Source organism: Epinephelus fuscoguttatus, linkage group LG1 (assembly GCF_011397635.1).
Source record: "Epinephelus fuscoguttatus linkage group LG1, E.fuscoguttatus.final_Chr_v1".
NCBI classification, from domain to species: Eukaryota; Metazoa; Chordata; class Actinopteri; order Perciformes; family Serranidae; genus Epinephelus; species Epinephelus fuscoguttatus.
The window spans coordinates 29,639,443-29,659,854 of NC_064752.1; the positions used below are offsets into that span (position 1 = coordinate 29,639,443).

The window sequence follows — 20,412 nt, forward strand, 5'->3', positions numbered from 1 at the left end:
ATATAACTCTCAGCAAAACTCATTAAATGCTGGGGGCTCAGGGAGGAAGGGTTGGGAAGAAAGCTAGCAGAATATGAGATCACAGGGAATAAGCTTCTAAAAGCATGTTTGAGGAACAAGGATCGTCTAAGGTTATACTAATGCCAAGTGATGCCTGGAAGTCAGAACAGAGAAGGAAAGTTTTGCTCTTCAGTCATTCGCTTGTAAAGAGGCTCTAAGAGACAGCAGCACTGCATCACCGGATAAAAACTTAATGCCATCCATCTTTTATTGATAAGACTGAATTATAAATGCCATGACAACAGAGCTGGCCATGTCACAGCATGGGCATGATGGTAAGACGGTGGCAAGAGTGGAGGGATGAAAACACACACCACATCGACAGACAGATAGGTTACACTGCCCAACAACATGCATCTGTACTTCACAGTTGAAGTGAGGAAGCTGAGAGAGTGCTTGATAAATCTTCCAAAGGCTTTGCAGAGGCGTTAATGTACTTTTTCCCTATAAATAAAACACCTTGGGCTTTGAAACAGGCATAAAGTCTGATTCATCCAATCTGCAGCCCCCTGAGAAGACACGAAACACAGAATATGAGAAAACCGAGGGAAAAAAATACAGACATTTATTACATATTGAAGGCAGACGAGTCATGGCGTACACTTGCAATTTAATCAGCTGTGTCTCATAATGCATATGAAATATGGAGGAGAAAGCCCACAAGCTTGAAGTCAGACTCCTGGATTCTCTATCACAAATGTTCTGAGAGGAGATGGAGAGAAAAAGACGGAGAGTGTGAGAAAAGGAAAGAACCTCTAGGCATACAGTCTGGAGAGAACAAAGCCTGAGCACTTCCATTGCAGATGGATTTTTCCCAAAAATGAAAACTGGATTCACAGACCATGGCTTCCATATAAAATAGAACAGAATAAAACAGAATACAGTAGCGGAGAACCTCCAAATCTCTTCGGTGTCGTTCTTGATGGAGGAATTTGCCATCCACTGTATTCTAGCGCTGGTAAACATAAAGGAAGTGGCCGGGAAAGTTTAAATAGACACATCCAGTTCTGAATGTGGCCCGCCGCAACACTATCAAGCCGATCCCTTTGGTCATAATTGAGGCTGGCAGGGCTTTGCTAATGTGTGACTTTGTTCCCATTGGCCTGCCTGGCTCTGAACAGAATGTGCAAAATCTCCAAGGACCCTTGAATTTACCAACAAAAGTTGGTATTCAGATGCAAATTCTGCAACGGCATGCATCTATGTGAGAGTAACTTTCTCTCAGAGAAGTTTTGCCTGTGTGTGTGTGTGTGTGTGTGTTTGAGTGTGTGTGCGTGCATGTGGGTGAGTATGTGTCGGTGGAGGGAGGGGTTTGCAGTAATCACTACAGTATGGAATGCTTTTTTCATGATAATAAGAAGCCATGGTTTGTTGCCATCCGTCACCTATCATTCTCTGCTTGCAAATCTTTGCTCCAACACTACAATCTAGAAAAACACAACCGCAAAACTGTTCTTCTCAACAAGGCAGGTCGACTTCATGTTCTTTGACCCATATGAGCATATCCTGCTCATATGCACCCATATAGTTGAGGTATGGTCAAAAAAATGCAATAAATTAACTTTTATTTGCCAATTGGGAGCAGTGGAAACAAGTTGTGAGCACAAAATTGACACATCATCCGCTTTTGAGTTGACAATGATGGTGAACAGTTGCTTATTCACATGTCCAGCAGTTACAGACGACATTAGCATTCATTTAGAGTCATATTCCTGTCTCCCTGGTGAACATAATTCTGATATTCACTTTCCTTTTAGCTCTGTTTTTGGTCTCTACCAACTCCTGAGGGAAATGTCTCTGGCTTGTTAGCTGCTAAATACTAAATAAACCAGCAGTGGCCTGAGGCACAAAGTTCAAACGTAATGCAACGTCATGCTACACTGTCAATCGTGTACTGACTGCAAGAAGCCCCCAATTCATGCAAACGAGTAATAAGTTTTCACTAAAAATGTCCATCTGCTGCGCCCAAACACGATGCAATGAGAGGAAAATTTGCTAAGCTACGTAAAGCTGAGGGGAGCTGCAGATACAGGTGATACAAGCAACTTGTTTCTCAACCAAACTAAAACTAAACTTGGTTAAACTTAGGGAAAGACGAACATCATAGCTAAAGGTAATGGGTCAACTGTTGGCAAAACTTTCAGAATGTATTTTATGTCAAAAACAAACCAAGCTTTCTGGTTTCAAATGCTTTGTGTGCTTGTAAACTATCTCAGCACCTACCTCTTTACTTTTCTCTGGTCTGAATGAACATTCATGCTTTAGTACTGAATGTAAACATTGGTAGTTCTGCGCTGTTTAAACGAGCGACCAATGCTGTCATTTCTCTTTTAAGCATCCTGGTAGTACAGCTGCGTCACACATGATCTGTTCTACCAATGACCTCTAAGCCATTTGTCAATAAACAATGGCTCCTTGAACAGGTCAGCACTGTCCCCTCAAAAATCTCCCGTCCCTGGCTGATAACCCTGAAATTATATTCAATAACTCTCTAACTGCTCTCTGGGTTAAAATAGTGCCTGCACATCCTCTTGACAAATGTGCCTTTACTTCCTAATAACTAACTTTAATAGTTGAGCATGACAAGCGATAATGCGGAGGCTGATCCCATTCACCGGGAAGATTTAATTTAGATTTCCCTCAGGTTCCGATAAGCTTGGTACTCTGCAGACATTTAAGATGACAGTCAGAACCTGCACAGCAATTTTCTGTTTGAATACGCAGACACAAAGAGCAGTGGTTAGACTTTAAAAGTGAGAAAATGAGATTTGTGCCTCGATGAGGAGACTCGAGTGTGAAATGTTTCATTGTGTTGTTACTGTTAAACTGTTTGCCTCTTCATTTGTGTGGATCTCTCCGTGTTTATACATTATATTCTTCTCTAACCTTTAATTCCGCATGGAATGTGCTGCCCAGACAGTGAAATATGAACGAGTGTAATTTTAGTACTTAACACATCATTAATCCTGCAGTGGGTCTGTTGCCCTGAGAGAAAGGGTGAAGCTGTGATGTGTTCTGGCTGGAAAACTCTCATATGTTCACACACACACACACACACACACACACACACACACACACACACACACACACACACACACACACACACACTTATCTTTCATGCACATTCCATTTGTGTATATATTTTTTCCAGGAGTGAAAAGACTGATTTTTTTTTCTAGGTACATCCACCTAAATTTAGTTTATCTACTGGCCAAAAGTACATGAACACTCCTAGTTTGGGCTTTTTTTATGATTTAAGCAAGGCACCTGTAAGTTCCACGCAAGTAAAGAAGTTGACTGGCCTGCACAGAGCCCTGATCTAGACCCTATTCATTACCTTTGGGCAGAAGTGGAACAGTAACCATGCACCAGGCCTTACCGCCGAACCTCACTACAGCTCTTGTGGCTCACTGGGAGCAAATTCCTGCAGCCAGGTTCCAAAATCTTGTGGAAAACCTTCCCGGTATAGTGAAGTCTGTTGTAGCAGCTTATTAATGCTCATGGATTAAGAATGAGACATTCAACAGTCACACTTGGGTGCAATTTGCAGGTGTCCACATACATTTGGCCGTGCCATGTACATTTTTAAGTGGTGATTTTGAGATTCATAGTGCAAATATCATTCATGGAATAATAAACAAATAAACTAGTAAATTATAAATGCAAAGATGCACTGTCCACAGAAGTCACCTTCTGGTCACGCTATATTTTGGAAGACTTTCTCACACAGTTAGAGCTTGGTACACAGACACAGGGATGAAAAATCATCTGTATCTCCGCAACTATAATCCACAGGGCCCATTATCTTTTAAATGGTGCGAGTGATGGGATGCCGGGTGAATAGCTTGGTGGAAAAAATAAGAGGGTAAGGAAGAGAGAGAGGGAGAGAGAGGTAGGAATAGAAAGAGACTGTATGATGGTGTCAGTTCAGACAAAAGGCCCAGTCATGATGTGTTCTCGCTTGAGAACAAAGAGCTCTGACAGACTCCCTGGGTCTGTTCTGTTGACTATAAATGTACCCCATACACACTTGCACACACATACACACACACACACACACACACACACACACACACACATACACATGCAGTCAGAGCGACAGACAGACACACACAAACACACCCACACTCTGCGTATCAGACTTCAAACTTCTCTCCAACAAGGGGACATAAAAGGAGAGCACAGCAGTTAGGCTAATTATCTCTGAATCTGGAGGAAATGAACAGCATCGTATTGTTGTATTGTTCTGAAATTGTTTGGCCCCAGCAGCACTACAGGGACATCACACAGCTACTGCATGCCTCTTTGTCTCCTCCACGTTTAACAAAATAACTCAGTCAAGATATTCCTCATAATGAGATAGGAATGCAGCCACACCACGAATAACTAAATCAAAACCTGCTGCAGTCAGGATGTTTTGGCAACTGATTTTGGTCTCCATCTCTGAAGACCCTAGGTTTCTCTTTCATCCACACACGTCCACTTTGCTCCTGCTCCCTGTTACCAGCAGCAACAGAGAGGCATGTAAGGCTAGCGTGGTGGTCTGCAGGTTTTTTGGGGAGGCTTCAGTCAGGGTCCACGGCAGGGTCACGGCATTTACCCCCCCTCCTCTGCACTCTTGCAGTACGCTCCAACAGAGCCCAAAGAGAACACGGAGGTGTTAGAGAAAACACAAACAGAGCCCCGATTGTCCCTGACTCGGGTTCAACCCCCCACGGCCCCACCTCCAGGGGTTTAAGACTGAGAGAATGAGCAACTGTCAATGGTGTTTTGTAAATACGTAGCTGTTTTCACTTCAGATGGGTTTATTCTGATGTCAGAGGGAAATGTGCCTGCTTTGCAGTCTGCCAGTGTCCTTGCCTTTCCTGTCCTATTGAGGTTTGTATGGGAAAGCCATTTGTGGTGCATCCGAGAGAGCGGCACAATTGCCAGCTCCTTTGAGACAGAGGTTGACAGCTGAAACAAGTGAGCAAGCTGGTGGACAGGGCAGCCCGCTGAGTGATGGCTGTTTCTTATTGGCACTTATTGACCAGAGGCAAAGCCCCCCTACAGTGTGTCACATCTCAGCTAAATGGATTACAGACAAATCAGCCGGGGCCGATTGTTCCACAGACCTAACTACCTCACTGAGACCTCAGTGCAGCCAAGTGACTTCTGCATGACATTGTGTGGCTGCAGCACCAATGAGAAATCAAACATCACTCAAAGTATAATCTGCTAAGAACTGCATAACATTAAAAAGCTTGATGAGAGGAACATTATTGGGATGCACACAGTGATATTTATCTGCTTGGGATAATGCAATTATCCCCCTAAACAAAGCTGTCTGCCTCTAGTTTACAAGCAGCACACGCGTTGGTAAAATTAGATCATGTTCCATGGGACTCATAGATTTTAAGCTGTCATTTGTTGTGTTTTAATTACATGCCATTTCTCTCCCATCATCAAATTAGCACCTGCAGTGGGGACTGCTCCTAATGGCCCCGACTTAATGATGATTACAGACAATATCGGTTTCAACTTTCAGTAAACAACTGCTGCCTGCCTGTTGAATAAATTACCGCTCAGATGAATCAATACGCTGGCTGGAAGTAACAGTTCAGCTGCTGAATAAGTGATCACCACTATAGGCTCGGGATTCTTTTAATGGTTTGACAAACAATGGGTCTTGACTACTTACAGCCGAGGGAATTTTTACCTTGGAGTGGTGGAGGCCTGCAGGCGCCGTAAGGGCCATCTTCTCTGGTGTTAAGCATACCCTTGGGGGTTGGAGAGGCGACAGCCACTTCTTTACTTTTTCACTCCGCCCATTCTCTGTCCAAACCCCCCTACCCCTCGCTAGCTGGCTTTCTCCTGGCCCTTTTGTCGGCGGATTACTGGGGGTTTAGAGACGCACACACTGATCCCTCCCTCCCCTATCGGAACCACACAGGGGGTTAAGACTGGAGCACAGAGGGGAGACCTCCACACAATGATCTGAATTACACAGGATTTTTATGTATGGCCACTTATATTCCCCCCATTTGCTCGACTCAGAAATCACCACAGAGCGCCATTCAGTGCTTGTGGTTTTCCCAGCAGGAATCTTGGGATATATGCCAACACCGAGAGTGCATGTTTTTTGAATCTGTAACAACACCTACAGAGTTCAGAGAGTGTCTTTTTTTATACTAAACTCTGTCTTTTGTTCAATTTAAGCACAAACATGTGTTGTAATCATCCACAATAAACGACCAACACAGAAAATACCGACGGCAAACAAACAAGCCTCAGGTGAAACCACAGCGATGTGTAACTGCGTGCAGTCAACACACACAGCCCACATCATCCGTCCATACTGTAAGAGAGCGCAGGCTGTCTCTTCTTCTACAGGTCGGTATCCATCTCTCTCTGCCTCGTCCCCTGGACAGATGCCCAGACAGCCCATCTGTCTGTGCTGACCTGTGTTTGGGACCATGGGGGGAGCCTAAGTGGTCCACGAAGGGGGTCTCTGGCATGTTGCCCGCCCAGTAATGACAGTTAAGCTGCCAGCGGCTTGCCTAACAGCTCTGGAGGTCTCTCTGTGGTGCTACAGTATTGATATTGTATCGGGTTGCAAAGGGCTTGGCAGCCTTTTAATGAGAGCTCAGATTGATCAGGCGGTAGTGGCTCTCCCGTTATTGTGGATGATGCTCATTGGCTGTCCCTGCAGGCCTGATCCCCCTCTGATCTGTATCACTGACTGAGGAGGGAGACAAACACACTCATGCCCACAGTACATGGTCACACCCACACATGCTGGCATATGTCATGGAGAAATGGAGAAATGCAAAAATGTCAGGAGGGATGTTTTAAGTTAGAAGTTACAACAGTTAGTTGTGATTAAAATGATCATCAGCAAAAGTATTTGCTTTAGTTACAAACATGCTCCAACTTGGAGCATCATAAAGGTTCAGGTGGCAGTGGTGATGGAGTCTGTTTGCAACAGCTGAAACACAATGTAACTGTTAAGGGACTAAATCAGCCGCCAGTCTCATCAAGTGGAAAATACTACTGGCAGTAAACTTTACAAGAACATAATAGAAACTTGAAATTGAATTCTAAAGTAACAAAAAATTGTTCAGTTGTACTCTGCATGTAGTTATAAAAAGATCAAGTTGCTGTAATCTCAATAATTATGCCCCCAAACAGAATACTTTATCAGCATTTACACAGAAAAAACAACGCTTTAAGCATTTCTTTCAGTAAAGAGAATGGCTGAAATAGCAACTTACAGTAATAAAAAACTAAAGTTAGGGAAAGTTGAAAAATATTTAAACAAGTTTTATGATGCATGGCAACACCCACGCACATACACTTCTTACTGAGTGAACCACCCACCCACACACAGGACAGCAAAAGCAACATGTCTTTCCTTTATGCTTAAGTTCTCTGTATGGGTCACTAACTGGACAACAGAGGTGAGCAAAGTTCAAACAAACAAATGGAGAGTCACAGAAAGGAGAAGAGAAAATAGATATTTAAACCACCTGCCTGTCAGCCTCTATAATGGTGCCTTTCCATCCCTCCTCCTCTTTACCTGCCTCCACAGGCTCATGTCAAGGTCACAGCAGTGGTCTCTGAGACTTGACTCTGTCCTATTAGCCCTCCATTAGGCTCCTGTCAGACAGGCAGCCAGCTGTTAGCCCCCCTGTGGTTGTGATCATGACCCCCTCTCAGCCTCTGGACCCCCCTGGGATCTACAGCAGGGGAGTAACAGGATGGAGGTAGAAATGAAACCCTGCTCAGTACCCAGGGGAGAGGGCATTGTGATTACTTTTCAGTGGCCTTTACTACTGAAGCGGCTGAGAGACCATTCCAGGACTGTGCTGCCGATCGGTCACACTGAAATGTGATGTGGAAAAATTCAACTACCAAATGCGCTGGATTTGCACGGTTGGAAATGGCACATGTTGTGATTATGTCCTCCTCAAAATGTTCTTCACACACCCCCGATGGAAACCTGCTCGCCCTCTTTGTTGCCCTCTTCCTCAGTTTTCTCCCTCTCTGTTTTATTAAACATGAATTAGCAGTGCCTTGATCAAGTTCATCACCCTTGTGTTGCAATTAATGCTGTGTCAGAGCGCAGAGCGTGGCCCTGTTTCACTAATAGAGTAATTACCGCACCGACGGCCAGCTCTCTGACCTCCATCACCCCACCTCCACCCCCACGCACCTTCAAACCGTCCTATCACACCTTCCTATCAGCTCAAATGGAACATTAAGCATCAGACAGGACAGGAGATATACACAGCTTTTCAACCAGGGGGAGGGGGATTAATAACCTTTTACTGTGGATCACAATGAGTGAAAAGGTCAATCAGATTCATGAGAGAAGCGTCGTGGATGAATGTCTGCGCTTAATGAGCATTGTATAGCGCCAGGATTGCTGTTGCACTCTCCTACATGTGAAGCAGAAAAGCCTTCAAAATAAATGGGGAGTACAGCCAATTCAAGACGCACATAAAATGGCCAGTAAATTCATAGGGTAAGCAGACAAGAGAGGGACAGACGGTCTGTGGAGGAGAGAGGCACACTTTTACTGCTGTAGAGTTACAATTAATTATCTCTGCATTGTAGTTAAGGGAGAGGAAGACACTACAAGCAAAAGATATGGGGCTTCTGATTGAAGCATCTCTACCACATACCCTGCATTTTTTACAGGGTGGGCAGTGATGACATGCTTGGTGCCATCCTGTGTTTGGTAAGCTCCTTGTTAAACATGGCTGTGATTAAAAGTTATTACAGCAATTATCTTAACGGCAGGAGAGCTGGGGATCGGAAGAGAACAAGAAGGCCTTTTGTGGAATTTAGATGAAGCCTCCTTTCAGCACCATCGCCCCAGATAGCTTAAGTTAGCTGAGTGATTATGCAAGTGGGCAGAGAGATTTTTTTTTTCCAAGTGTAGAGACGCACACACACACACACTTTCTTCACAGCCAGCCACTTCCTTACAAATAGAGAGCCGACTTCCCAGCCAGTCGATGGGAGCTGACACACAGCAAAAGAATGAGCTGCTTCTGTGTTGTTACTATAAAGCTTGGCCAGAGTGCCAAGTGGCCTCTCTGTGTGTGGCGCCGCAGGTTGGCACGCTCACAGGGGGCTTTATTGGGGTGCCGTCCCGAGCGTCAGGCAGCATGCCCGATGTTGACAAAGCCTGGTATCGCCTGCTGTCAGCCCATTCTGTGTGCACCCGGCGGAAAGAATCAATTAGGCCAAGCTCACAACAGAGCACTTTAATATTTGACTTTTAATCAGTGGGCAGAAGGCAGGCTGGGGCATGAAAGCAAGCTGGCGGTTTCCGTCTTGCTGATGTGGAAAATGAGGGTCCCCGAGCCCCGCAATGTGCATCACATACCCCAGAGAGGATGTGAGGAACCGGTCTAAGGAGAAAATTGCCACCAACAACAGGCTAAACTCCGTTAGGGGAAAATATCCTCCGTCACTCACAAGATATCAAAAGCACCTTACGCAACCAGCTGCAAGGAGGGGAGAAGGAATATCACATAACGCTGTTCGTAAACAACCAGAGCTCTTTGGAAGGGACAGTGGTTTAAGAGGAGAAAAATGAATAGATGAGGTCTTCACTCGGCAGATGAACTGCTCCTTTGAAGAGTTTCTCTTTAAGACTTTTGGTTTTTATCCTTCACTGCCGAAGGCCCCCTCTGCCAGCAAGAAGAGGAGGAAGAAAGAGAGAGGTGAATGCTGTCCTCACGCTGGGGTTTTGAAGTGGAGATCAGTCCTCAAACAGAATAGCTTACCAAAGGCATATCATTCACCTGTCTGCTCTTGCTAGTTTCAGAGAGACAAGAAGGAAAATCAAAGTTCAGCTCCTTAAAATGCTCCGTGAAGCAAAAAGTTACGCCAAGTGTTTTTTTTTTTTTCACAAACAAAACACTAAACTATCACGGCTATATTAGGAGCCGTTTGTTGCGAGTCGTTTGTTAATCAAAAAGGAGAGTTGATTACAGCCGTGCATACTGATGTTTTTGCAAGTGATAATGAGTCAGCTGTGCACAGCTGTGTACATAATTTGCCCACATGTGCTGAGAGCTGCTTCGTCTGCTGCTATCCAACTGTTCACACAGGATGATTCTGATCGCAGCAGCAACACAAGCATGTTACTGGTAAACAGCCAACAGGACAGTGGTGAGCGGCCATGTGTCCGGATCATGCAGATTTATTACCTCTTTAAAACAGTGTTAACACAACAGCATTTCCATTTTTTAAAACTCACTGCCTCCAACTACTGATTAAAAGCATAAAACATGGCCTAAGTCATCACTGCCTGTTTAGCAGAGACACGAAGCCAGCCCAAAGCCACAGGGGGTGAAGGCGATTTTTCAGCTATTGATTTAATAATTCTGAGCGTTGTAGATTTCTCATTAAATCTCGTGACTATTTCCCTCAGCCTCACCTCATCTCACCCCCACTCTCTGCATCATCATTTCACTCTCTTTTCTCTTCTCTTGCTTATTACCATTTGGACTGACGGCAACTGAGGGCGCATCTGCTGCGGCCGTAACACACCCGCAAAACACCCACAGCCATCTTTGATCATCAATTCCATCTCAGTGGGGCCAGCAACAACAACCATCCTGTTATTCATGCAGAATGAAATGCTAAATCGCTGGCAGGTGGATCAAATGAGGTGATGTGATTTTGAGACTGACTGAAGCAGCGTGATGCGCGAGTCGCCTCTGGAGGTGACGAATCTATCCCCCACAGTAAACAAAGCATTGACGTTAACCGTAGCCTGCTGTGCTTGTTTCCTCTGAGACTGTAGAATCCATGGTAACAGGAACAATAATTAGAACCTGATTTATGTCTGTGATAGCCAGATAGTTGGTGAGATAGACAAATAAATAGACAGGCTGACTGCAGTGGAGACAAACCTTGGACAGCTGGGCACTGTGTTCACATGCAAACAGACACAGAAACCTACAGTAGCTGTAGCATCATGCAAACACCTGCATCCCCACATGCACCAGTTAAAATGTTTCTATGTGTGTGTGTGTGAGAGAGAAATGACAGGGCAGAGGGAGATTTCACTTTCACAGTGTGTAAGAAGTGAACAGTCTTACCTTCCTTTCTAAACAAGCTGTCTCTGATGTTCTCTTCTCCCACAGAAATCAGCCTCCGACTGCCAAGTTCTGTAAGCAAACACAAAGTCCAGAGTGGATGAATACTTGGAACATTTGCAACTTCCACTTAGGAGCTCAAACAGAGCCAGACTTTCTCGTATCTGTGCCATTCTGTCTTGTTTTTCAAAAAGTTTTTTTTTTTTTTTTTTTTTTTTTTAAAATCTATGAATCTTGCACACATCCCGGTTCATCCCTGCCTGATGCTGGCCTGCATTTTCTCTGTCCTCCCTAACAGACACCATAAGCCATTCCTGAGTCCAGATGCCACTCCTCCCTCACACATACCCCGAGGATGGTGACCCATCTGTTTTAGACGAAAACACTGCGACAAGCTGTAGGACGTGCACATAAATAGACACATACTTCATGGTATTAGCACAAGGTAAAATCCATATTTGAATGATGCTGTGACGCCCAAGGGAGCAGGCAGTAGTTCAGGAGGTGGTTTAATTAGACCTCTGCCAGAAATAGTGTAACACTGGTTACATTTGTAACATAATTACTTTTCACCCTCCAGAATATTTTTAGCGTTAGTAACAATAATTAGTTTCTGTTTGTGATGCTATGTAAGCATCGCTCATTTTCAGTGAGGCAGACAAGTATGCTTTAAACTAGGTGTTCCAAGAAGCTGAGGTACAGAAAAATAGCTGTTTTCACGCAGCTCTTTCCATCACATCTTTCCCAACTCTGTCTCCAGCAGCTTCTAGTTGTGATCTTGTACGCCAAAACGCCTTGTTCTGTGTCTGCCTGTGAAGACATGTTGACAGGAATGGAGCTGTCTGATCCATGTTCTGATTGGACAGGTGTCGGTGTCCAGCATGTAAACATCTGAGCCCAACCAAACAGGCTTTGACATCTCCATAAAGTCTCTCTCTCTTCTGATAGAGCCTCTTATATGTCATATGCAGTCTTCAGTGAAATGCTTTGCACCCAACAATGTGGTGATGCACACACATATGGTATGTGCAGCACGGCTAAGAATATACCGCAGAACCTTACGAGCCCACGTGTATCTCACCGCCAAGGCACGTCTCTCTGACCCCAGCTGCTCTCTAACAGAGCCAGCCAGCCACTCATGGGCATCAAAGAGAGGTGGCGCCGGACACCTGTGTCTGTCAATCTGCCTGTCTGTCCATCTGGAGCAATATAAAAGCCTAGGACCTCTGTCAAGGCTTGCCTTTCAATCTGAAGCATATTCCTAGATAGCTTAACACATTTGAAGCCAAGGACAAAACAAGGAGGAGGAATTTCGGCTGTGCAGCGACAATACAAACCAGCAGAGACGTCATTTATTTTGACAGGATTTTATATGGCCAAAAATGACATCCAAATAAACTTGCAGCATTCAGCAGACACCGCGGGCTGCAAATGGCAAAAGTGATTTACTTTCCTTTTCTCTCGCTAAAATAAAGGAGTGACAGATTTAATATAAATAAGCAGAGAGGGGGAGGAAGAAGTGAGGGGATTGGAACAGGCTGTGGGTGACAAGGCAGTGTGACAAGTGTGGCAACTGAGAGAAAATGCGACACCTGGCCTTGTCCTTGATGTGAATAAGAGGATGATACATCAAAAAGTGACAGGGCAGAAAGATGGCTATTACCCAGGCAAAGAGGAAGATAAAGAGGAAGAAGAGGAGAAAGTGACTATTTTTAGCAACAGTGTAAAAATACGCCAGGGATTCATTTAATATTCCTTTCCATAAAGCGCTCCTGTGTTAATGAATCATGTTTTATTAGATGCAATAATCTCCTGTTCTTGGCAGAGTTACACCAAAACTGTAATGGCATTTCGAAGCTTCAGGATCAAATGCCCACGTCAAATAAAACCAATCAGGCAACTCCATCTTCTTCTGACTGAGATAAGATGCAATGAGCCGTCTGTGCGTTGATCGTGATGAAGTTTGACCGCGAGGGTAAATGAGCAGAGCCCACAGCCATGTTTTCTTTGATTGGCTGCATTCTCCCTGTCGGGCAGGGGGCTGATTGATTTCAGTGGGCTGGAACCCTGGCTCTGCCCCTATTGATCCCTTATCCCCAGCCCTGTCTCTTCCCCAATTAAGAGTTCACTAAGCCGCTAGTATGGACTGGTCCTAATGAATACCACCTTCCTGCCAACATCTCAATGTTGCATACACTGCGCTGTCTATCTGTGGTGCTGTCTCACTTCATTTCTCACTTTTGTCTTCTAGTCCTCCGCTCCAATCGTAGTTAATGTGTAGTCATATCTGAACAACAACTGAGGAATTGATCTGGATTTGTGATGAGGTAGAGGTTTTTTTGGGTGGGTGGGGGGGGTTAACAATAGCAAAAGAATTCCACAGTTCATTAAACATAAGCTCAGGGTAGACAGTCCAAATCTCTGTACATCACCGAGAATCAATTGCTTCACCAGCGGCCAGATTTTAAGGATTAGAGAGAATTGAGCTACTTTGGATGTAGAAATCTGGGATGTGTCTGGGTGTCAGGCGAGGAAGATCAAAAGATTCATTAGATTAGAATTAGATCAAACACAGTCAAAAGTTGCGAGGACAGACAGAGGAGGAGTGTGTGAGAGTGGTCGACGTGAGAGCAACAGAAATCCAGACGTAGGAGCCAAAAAGCTGTCTGAGTCAGAATCAATTTAATTGCCAGGTACACATACGGATACAAGGAATCTGCCTGTCTTTCTGTCTCCCACCAGAGCTATTGGCACATCAATCTCTTGATCTGCCCACCTTGAGGGTAGCGTAAGAAAAAAGCAGTTCAGACACAGGTCAGTTGTGCCCCGATGCACCCGGCCTTAAACCCGTAATCCCAATGCTTTGGTGGAGTGAGAAAATCCAATTTCAGAGATCTGTAATTCCATAAACCTTATTAGGCACAACAATAGCTGCTACACCCTGAGGGAGAGGCATGAGGGAGGGGTGAGCGTGTGGAGGGAGGGTGGGTAGCTGAAGTTGTGACCAGGCCAAACACAGGCACGGAGAGAGGGTGACAAACACTGAAATGGAGATTAAGGTAGAGTCGGAGTGTAGCAAATCAGGGGAATGAAGAAGACAGAAGTGTTCTGGCACGGATGCACTTCTGGTGAGTTACCGTGACTAGGTACAACATGATGAAACGGGTGACACACTGAGATTCACAGGGTAAAATTTTCAACTTGCCAGTCACTGTGTACAATCAGTGTCCTCACTGCTGCTGAATTCATCATCCCCGTTTCACAGATGCCACGTTATTCAGTGATTTCTTAAATTTGTTCTTTTTTTGTTTTCTTTCTTTCTTCTTTTATTTACCAAACAAACCTGTCTTTGCTTTAAAAGCCTAAACGGCACAGAGGGTTGGGGTGATGTTTTATATATATGAATAGCATTCCAGAATAGAAAATAATCTCTTTCATTTGGTTTGGATTAGTGTGTCCGACCGTCACCACTGCATCCTGTATTCATTTAATCGTAACATCAATGGGCCACTTAGAATGCTGTTATCTGAGTGCTCCCATTGATTGTTTGCCTAAATCCAGGAGAGTGGGGTGTGTCTGTTTGTTTTGCCGTACTAATGGACACCATCTCAGCACACACCTCAGTGCGAGCGGAGCCAATGGCAAGCAGCAGCAGAGACATGGACATAAAAGAGACAGAGACAGGATGAGAGGAATATGCAGCAGATTGATCAATAAAAATACTTCAAATCCAAACATGAGGGACTCAGGTGGTGGGAATGCAGATGGAAATAATTATGGTGATAATTACTTTCACGGTGATGAGACTTTGCTTATCAGACAGAAAAACTGTTGGCTTTGAACTTGAGTCGGATTTTGGCTGTGTTCCAAAATCTCCCAATCACTGCTCTTAGCAACCGCAGTTAATTCAGTCATAAATTATTCACAACTGTGACAAAACTGTTGCAAAAGGCCACAGATATCCCCGGGATCTAAAATCTGATTAGAGGAGGAGATTGGAGTGCAGATTTAATACGGAAATTCCAGAGATATAGCAGGGTTTTAGTGACATCTCAGCCGTTTGGTATTGCAAGTGAGAAGGGGCCTCTAGCCGCTGTATCTCCTGAGACGGATAGGGCAGTGAAGCCCGTACTCTGTGGCCAGCAGGGTATAATTACATTTCCCCGTGGGGCACCTCCGCTGCTGCAGCTCAACCATAGAGAGGGAAGAGATTGAAATCTGATTGCACTCACACACAGCAGTAGAATGGCTGTCCACACGTGAACATTGGGAATCACACGCACACACACTGTGCACAGAGAAACAAGACATAAGAAACACACACACAATCACACTCACGAATAAACACACGTGCTTCTCCTTATTTGCTCCTATCAGCCGTAGACTACTCTCCGCGCTCTACACACTGCTGAGAGAGGAGTGTTTGAGAGGCATCGTCAAAGAGCCCCTCTGCCTCTCTATCATTAGAGCTGAGAGGAGCAGCAGCACCGAGATTTACACACTGATCTCCTGATGCCGCCTCATCGCAGGACCTGTTAACAGCAGCTCATACATACAGATGAACAGGGACTCAGAGAGGGAACACGTGAGTGCTACTTACTGTCAGGCTACTTTTAATGTGTTCTACAGCAGCCCTGTGTGTGAATCATAGGTGTGAATAATGAAACACTATGTTTCAAGTTTTAACCTCAGATCTATGCAAAAAGTGTATTAGTGTGTGTCCATTAACTAAATGTATGCAAATTTATTTCAGTATTGCTGACATATATATATATCTATCTATTCAAGCAGCGAGACTACATAATTAATTGTGCACCAGCACCCCTAATATATATCGGAACATTTAATTGCTGCTTCCCACCTCAGATGCCATTTTGTGTTTCTTTTTTCAAACCAGCAACATCACATTTATCTACACCCCCGAAATCCTGCTCTCTTTATTCTTTATTTTCCTTTTTGGTGCCTCGTAACGGTGTGTGGCAGAATGATATGAATGCCTTGTCTACATTAGATGAAGAAGCAGGTACGATAACGTCAAGCTGTACTGGAAAAATCTGTTTCCATCAGCTTTTATTGCATCTTCTCTTTTTCAGTGTGCCAACTTTTCCTCCTCAGCCAAGCATAAAAACTTTTTAGTACTATTTCAGCTTTTCTTATATTCCTGGTGTTTTCCACTCAGGTTTTTATGGGCAAATTAAAAATGTGCATAAAAACAGCAAGTAGAGCAGGTGGAAGAAGATGTAGCTCTAAGACTGCTGAATGGAGCTAATGGGAGACATTAGCTTTAGGACCCTCTAGTCTAACCTCACTGTGTCTAACCACAAAAGGTCAAGGCGGCGGTAAAACGAGCAGACACCGGCGCTGCCCCTGGCCGCCTACGGGCCCGCTGAGACCATCAAGCGGTGTCACCTTGGCTGCTGTCACTGATATCTGCCACCTGTCACCACGCTGCCCCCGCGGCCAGGGATGCGGCTGCGTTGACAATGGGTTTGTCGATAGCACTTCCTCCTCAGAGTGGCGATGGGAGAACATGTCCTCTGCTTTCATCAACAGCTTGAGTCAACAGCTTTAGCGTGTGGCATTAGCATACAATACATATTCATGCCGGTGTCTCCCCTCAACTGCATCGCCGGCCCTCCTGCACATTTTCCAGTCATTTTTACAAACGGAATGTCAAGCGCCCCATTTTCGCCGGGAGTCCCACATGGCCTCTTATGCATTCCCCACACGGCCGCTGCAAACAACGTCAACAGGTCTCAAGGTCGTCACTCCCACTGATTGTGTGTGTGTGTGTGTTCATGTCTCTTAGAAAAAGTGTGTGAACAATGGAGGCAGAAAAAAAGGAACTGAAGAAAGATGTGAGCAAAATAAAATGGTTAGGGTGTAATGAGTGTGTGTGTGTGTGTGTGTGTGTGTGTGTGTGTGTGTGTGTGTGTGTGTGTGTGTGTTGTATGAGCTTGAGAACAGATTTATGCAGCACACCTACTCTGATGTGTAACGATGCAATTACTGTTTACTGTGTGTGTAAATATAAATCTGAGCAAAGTGTTATCTGTACATCTGGGTGTGTGCATGTGCATCATGCATGCGTGTGTGTGGAGCACGCATGCTGCAGTCTTGACATGCCTGGGGACTAGCTGACAGGTAGACTTAGCAGGAGCATCCTCCTTCAGTCCACTGGCATCTCAGTGAGAAAAGAGGCCAGTTGATGTGGGGGTTAGAGCTTCCATGGCAGAGTGTGTTGTGATAAATAATGAATGCTTAAAGAACATATCTCTGAATCTCTTCTTTACTTTCCATCCATCCCTCCATCCTTGCATTCATTCATCCATCCACCCATATTGCTACAAACAGCACGGGGCGTTCAGCTGTCTCCATCATAAATATTTCAGCCTCTAGGTCAGCGCTCACACCCCCCTCCACTCCGCTGCTCTTAACCGCCACCACTTGGTGATGACACAGCCTTTTGACCCATAAAGATATTGACAAAACACTGATAGTGAGTACATTCACTGGGACCAGCCTCACAGACTAAAGCCGTGCAGGCATCTATAGGAGTGGCTGCGGCTGCAACTGTTGAAATGGCGACTCCTGAATGAATGCTGCGTGCCAGATACCTCAAAATCAAAATCCCAGTCCAAAACTGGACCAGTCATGTATATTGAAAAAGTAATATTTTCACTGCTGTAGTCGTTGTTGTTGGCTTTTAAACCCCCCACACACACATTCAGCAACAGTCATGATTATATTTGGCTGAGTAAATACAAAGCAATGCTGAGACAATGAATGTTCCATATTTCAAAACACCACAGTCTGTGAAACAGGAAGACAAAGAGAACTAATCACAAATTACAGTCAACACCAAGACACACCAAAGAACTGAGAAAGCTGTACTGACTTGTTTCGCTGAGTGGATTGTTCTAAACACCATCATAATGCAATAATTCCCCCAGTGTGTAGAAACATGAACATCACTTACAGGACAGACAGTTAATATATAAAATAAACACAAACTACTGGAGACACAGCACGTCGACAGCGTCCAGCTCAAAAAACTACCAACTTGTTCCACCACATAAACAGCAGCTCCTGTCCACGCTGCTCTGATTCAGACTGTGAAAAGAGTCCAGTGCATCTGATGAATGAGAGGTCTTATCTCTCTTACCCTGATGAGCAGAGCCGTTAGCGACTCCATGCATAAATCTCAGAGGCGAACAGAACGGATCAGAGCATTCAAGTGTAAACTAGGGCAAAGCTTCAACACTGTACCCTCTAGATATGCTACTCTGGAAGCAAGTCCTGTGGAGGAACAAGCGATCACACACTGAGGGATACATATGCAGCTCTCTGTCATCTATCACAAATACACACACATGCACAGACATAAAACCACACACCTGCTCTGGCCGGTCCAGTACCATCCAGTCCTGTCCGGTCCGTTCAGATCCGGTCCTCTGTGCTGGCAGAGTGAGGAGCTCGTCTCACCCCCCACGCAGCCCGGTGCAGACAGCTCACTGTTATAGATGCACTGACAAGTGAAAGGAGAGAGGCGTGGTTTCGCAGGAGATAAATAAAAGAGGGAGGGAAAGAGGGAGGAGAGAGGCTCCCTCAATCTACAATTCAATTTTACCCTCACTCCTTTTTTCAGCAGCGTTTCTGTCCCTCTCTTTTCTCTCTTCTTTTAGCATATTCCTGCTGTTATTCTATCGCTCCTTCTCCTTTTGCGCCCTCCCCTCTGCGTGTTATTCCTAACTGAGTCTTTGTTTCCAATAGTTTTAGTCTTTCTTCTCGTGTGTTGTTTCCTGTTTCTTCTCTTTCTCCTTGTCACATTTAACTCTGCCTCCTCCTCTCTCTCTCTAGGCTCTCATTCATCGGGCAGTAGTGTGCGTGTGTGTGTGTGTGTGTGTGTGTGTGTGTGTGTGTGTGTGTGTGAGACAGTGGAACAGGGCAGCTCCGGCCATCTGTTGGAGCCTGTGAGCTTCACCTATTCACAGTCTCATAAAGGCAGAGGCACACAGAGGAGTGAGAGAGAAAGGAATGGGAGGGAACGAGGGATCAATCTTAATGCTGCAGGGGTGGGGAGGGAAGGCACAGCCTGGCACACACACCGTATCTATCAGGCTGGCACCTCTGAGGCGAGCTGGCGTGGGCACGCCTGCTCACTGGGTCCAGGCAGCACAGGGGATTTGGCTCACAGTGCATGGGCATGCAGATAGAGAGGAAACACACACCCAAATCAATTTATACACGAGCACAGGAAAGGCATATATATATATGGGTGAGTTCACATACACTAGCACAAGCACAAGCACACACACACACACACACACACACACACACACACATACACACACACACAAATCCACAAAACCAATTTCCTCTTTGACAAAACAAACAGGATCTATCAAGACGGATAATCCTACAAACTCAAAGAGACAAGGGGACGGAGGACAGGGGGACGATTCTACAAACTCGCACAGACGCACACACAAAGCCTGCCCCGAATCTTTCCATCTCAGCAGAGCTAAAGTAGGCGTTTTTCTGCCCAGTTTAAGCCAGGTATTTCTCCAGAGTGCCGGTGTCACTTCCTATCCCTGACCAGGAGGGAGAGGTTCGGCGGAGGGTGGCGGAGGGCGGAGGCATCCATCACTGTCCGCACCAGCCGTCCCATGATGGATGCGCCTGTTTATCCCTCTCTGCAGGTTATTTAGATGCAGTCACAGCCAGAGAGATTAGTGATGGAGAACCTCTGCACCTCCTCACCTCTTCTCCCACCCCATCTAATCAATAACATTCTTATCTATTATCTGCATTTTGAGGTATTTCTCTATGGAAAATTGAAGCAGGGAGAGAAAGAGAGATTAATTGTCCACCCCCTCTCAGTTTTTTCAATTACAACGTCTGCAATGGATCATCTATCTGTCAGCTTGGCACACTACGGTATTTGTGTCACTGCAATGAGATGAAACCATGCTGCTTTGAGAAAATCAAACAGTATTTTTCCGGCCATGACTGCCTCAATGCAGATGCAAAACAAACTATTCAGAGCGGGGGATTTGCATGGCATTTGAGGATAAAGAAAATTATATTTCCTGCTTTAACGTCAGGTGCATTCAACACTAATCCTGGTGGAGAAAAAAAAAGTATTGTCATTCAAGCCAGTTGGAACCATGAGCCCTTTGTAAGAATGGATTAGCTTGTTCTAATGCTATTCATAATCATCTTAAAACAAAATATACTGCTGGAAAATTAT

General features: G+C 45.0%; 1 protein-coding gene across 5 annotated transcripts in view; it reads right to left on the reverse strand.

Moving 5' to 3' along the window:
- sulf2a (sulfatase 2a) overlaps positions 1-20,412 on the reverse strand; it is a 54,579-nt gene that overhangs the window by 22,613 nt on the left and 11,554 nt on the right. For 2 of the 5 annotated variants that reach the window (XM_049582497.1, XM_049582478.1), the window contains exons 1-2: positions 18,557-18,939; positions 11,163-11,231 (exon numbers count right to left, since the gene is read on the reverse strand). The gene's annotated coding sequence lies outside the window, so the exon portion shown is untranslated. Of the gene's footprint in view, positions 1-11,162; positions 11,232-18,556; positions 18,940-20,412 lie in introns of those variants that run through there. The other 3 variants (XM_049582487.1, XM_049582498.1, XM_049582495.1) reach the window with 3 other exon arrangements.